Source organism: Cannabis sativa, chromosome 4 (genome assembly GCF_029168945.1).
Source record: "Cannabis sativa cultivar Pink pepper isolate KNU-18-1 chromosome 4, ASM2916894v1, whole genome shotgun sequence".
Lineage (NCBI taxonomy): Eukaryota > Viridiplantae > Streptophyta > Magnoliopsida > Rosales > Cannabaceae > Cannabis > Cannabis sativa.
The window spans coordinates 47,897,221-47,901,248 of NC_083604.1; positions in this window are offsets into that span (position 1 = coordinate 47,897,221).

A 4,028-nucleotide genomic window follows, 5' to 3' on the forward strand; every position below is an offset into this window, starting at 1 on the left:
CATTAAACAATCAAAGAATTAGCACTGACAGGATTCACAAATCACGAACAATAATCAAAAGAAAAAAAAATAGGGATGAACAGAGTATGAATAACCAGAAACTAATTAAAGCTGTAAAATGATAAAAATAACACCAAGATATATACTGGTTCAAGTTCAATAGATCTATGTGATCTATCGCTCTACTCCAGTTCTGGAACACCACCAAAATCCTCTTTATTCATTGACCAAGAATAGGTACAATACAATCGAGATTGATTCTCTAATGAGTTTTCTCAAAGTGTTTCAACTCTCACACTCTTACCCAAGGAACAATAGTTCTCCTTTTTTCTGGTTTTCCTAGCAGTGGTGGCTTTCCCAGGTGTTCTTTGAGCTTATGGAAAGCTTCTTCACATTCCTCTCCCCAGATGAATTGCTTGTTTCCTTTGAGTATGTTAAAGAACGGTAAACACTTGTCGGTCGAGATAAACCGGTTGAGTGCTGCTACCCTCCCCGTTAGACATTGCACTTCCTTGCGGTTCTTTGGTGACTCCATGTCTATTAGGGCCTGTATCTTTTCTGGGTTGGCCTCTATTCCCCTTTCATTAACCATGAAGCCTAAGAACTTTCCCGATGAGACCCAAAGACACAGCGGGATTGAGCTTCATTTGATACTTCTTCAAGGTGGTGAATGTTTCATCTAGGTCTTTAATCAAGTCCCCTGCCTTTTTTGACTTCACCAACATGTCATCCACGTACACTTCCATATTGCACCCGATCTGGCTGGCAAAGATTTTGTTGAAAAATATCTCATATGTGGCCCCGGCATTCTTGACACCAAATGGCATAACTCGATAGAAATAGAGTTCCCTATCCGTTATGAAGGATGTGTGTTCCTCATCTGCTGGGTTCATGGGGATCTGATTATAGCCCGAGTATGCATCCATGAAGCATAGCACTTCGTTCTTGGCCGTTGCATCCACCGTTTGGTCTATGCGGGGGAGTGGGAAGCTATCTTTTGGGCATGCTTTATTCAAGTTAGTGAAGTCCACACAAACCCTCCATTTCCCATTTGGCTTGGGGACCAGGACAGGGTCAGACACCAACACTGGGTAGAAGGCTTCCCATATGAAGCGGTGCATTCGAGTTTGTCCACTTCCTCTTTCAACGCCACATATCGCACCGAGTTAAGGGCCCACCTCTTCTCTCTTACTAGTCTCGCCAGCGGGTCTATGTTTAGGTGGTGAGACATCACTGTGGGACTTATCCCCACTATATCTTTGTGTCCCCAAGCGAAGACAACTGCCATCCCTACAAGGTATTACTTTAGCTCGCGTTTGAGGTCCTCGTAAAGTTCTTTCCCAATCTTAAGCACTTTCAAAGGATGCTCGGATATCACCCCTTCTTTAGTTTCTTCGATGGGTTCAACATGAACTTCCTCCTCCTTCACCCTTGGGTCCAGGTCTACCCTGATTCTTTTTTGGTCTGCCTCCTTTTCGCAACCAACCATGGCCATGGACTCGCAGGGTTTCGTGGCCATTCTAAGGGAAGTATTGTAGCACTCTCTTACCTCCTTCTACTCCCCCCTTACGATCGTGACTCCCTGGGAGTTGGGAACTTCATAGGTAGGTGATAAGTGGACACAATTCCCTTCAAGTTGTAGAACGAGGGTCTCCCAAGCACCGCGTTAAAAGCTATCAGACTTTCCACCATAATGAACGTGGCCATCACAGTCACCTGTTTAGGCTGCTCTCCCATGGTGAGGGGAAGCTCAATCATTCCTGAGGGATGGACTGAGTCCCCTATGAACTCATATATGGGTGTTGCACATGGCTTCAAATCCTTCATGCCCAACCCCATTTATTCTAGGGCGCTCCGGTAGAGTAGGTCAACCGAACTTCTATTGTCTATGAGTACTCGATGGACCCTAGCATTAGCCAGTTGGACAGGAAACACAAGCAGTCATTGTGGGGAAAGTGAACTCCTCATGCATCTTCTTCGGTGAACGTTATAGAGTACCTCTCCTCTTTTGAATTCTTAGGCGGTCTTTGTTCCAGGTTCATCATCATAGGTGGTTGTTTGGCCTCCCTGGCATGCCTATCTCTTCCCTTCCGAGTGTCTCCTTTTATTCTAGGTCCTTCGTTGATAGTTCTGACATCTCTTATCACCTCAAGGGCCTTGTAGGGGTGTTCTCGCCTTTTCTCCTCCCGCCCTCTCACCTTGGGACGTCTTTCTTCTCTCCAGTAGCCCCCAAAGTAACCCCTTTGGATCAGGTCCTCAATTTCCATTCTGAGGTGGGTACACTCTTCCGTGGTGTGCCCAATATCCTTGTGAAATTTTCAGAACTTATTGGGTTCTCTCTTGGACCTATCTTTTCTCCGTGGAGGCGGCTTCTTGAACGACACCCAGTGTTCATTTGCCATAAAGATGTGTTCTCTTGAGCATGTGAGCCCAGTGTAATACGTGAACTCCCTACGTCGGGGCTCCTCTTCCCTTCTAACTCTCTTATTTCAGTAATTTTTGCCTCTATCAAACTCCCTCTTCCTTCGTGACTCTTCATGCGCGCGAGGGTTGGCTGACCCCAGGCTCGCTCTTTCCCTTGGTGAGATTTTCGTGCCCATCTTCGACCTGGATGTATTTTTTGGCCCTTTCGTGTAAATCTTCTAGGTCCTCCAATTTTTTTCTTTTAACCTTGTTGTTACACAACTTACTCTTTGGACGGATGCCTGCCGCGATGTCCATCTTGTGCTCATCTTTTGTCAGCCTTCCTACCCTGGCTGCTTCAGCATTGAAGCACTGGATGTAGCTCTTAAGGCTCTCAGTCTCTCCTTGCTTGATATTTTCCAGGCTCATTCTAGGGATAGTATATTCCTAGGACGCATAGTGTTGGGCCAAGAATTCATCAATGAATTACTTCCAAGACGTGATGGATCTGGGCGCCAACCTTTTGAACCACTTGTATGCTGCCCCCTTGAGCATCACCGCAAAACACTAGCACCTCGCTTTGCTTGTGACCCTCTTCATTTACGTTATCTCGTTGAAGGCGTCCAGGTGGTATTTTAGGTTTGTCAAACATTCATACGGGACCATATTAGGTTATTTGAAATTTATGGGCAAGGGCTCCGCTTGAATCTCCCTTAAGAAAGGGGACTCCTCGTCAAAGTCGTCCTCTTCCCAATTATCTTCAGATGCAGTTGAGGATATTCTCCATCATAGGGCTTCCATCTCTTTGTCTAACTCTTTCATTCTCCTAGTAAACTTTTCCCGCAGATCAGTGGTGGCTGACTTCGCCTTCTTCTCCTCCCAAAGGGAGTCTACTGTCTGCGAGCACTTTTTGGCTATGGCCTTCTGGCAGAGTTTCTCCCTTAAGTATTACTAGACCAGCTTGGACTCCATTTTCTTGGGTCGTGAGGAGGTGTTACGAAAATTATGAACAATACACAAGTGCACGTAATCAAGTAGTAAACTCACACGAGTGAGGTCGAACCACAGGGAATTGAACTGAATACCACTAAATTAGACTTATGATTCTATTTGGTAGATAAATAATTTTGATAGATTTTGAAATAAAGAAAAATAAGAAAATTAAAGAAAGCAATAAAAGTGTTTAATCAAGGATGAGAAATTAGGGAAAAGAATCCTGTCGATTTGATTACGCAGCTGTTAATCCTAATTACTATTCTCTTTCTCAATGTGAATGACAAATTATAAAAATAAACCTAACTCTTTTTAGATCTTTTAGGTCCTAAATCACATGTTATCTAATCATCTCTGAGATAGATTAACATATAATCAGCATTAAGCAATAATCTAAATGTCACAAAGGCTATGCAAATACTTTCGTTTCACATCAAAACCTAGTTTATCCAATTTTAGCATTCCCAATTCTCACTTTTCAGATTTTGAATTGAGATCATAGAACATGTAGAAGGTGATCAATCTTAAACATGTAATTAAACACAAATATGGACAAATTCACAATCAAGAAAGGAGAAATAGCAATTATCATTAACCAAAAGTAATTTCAATCAACATTCATCATCTACCTA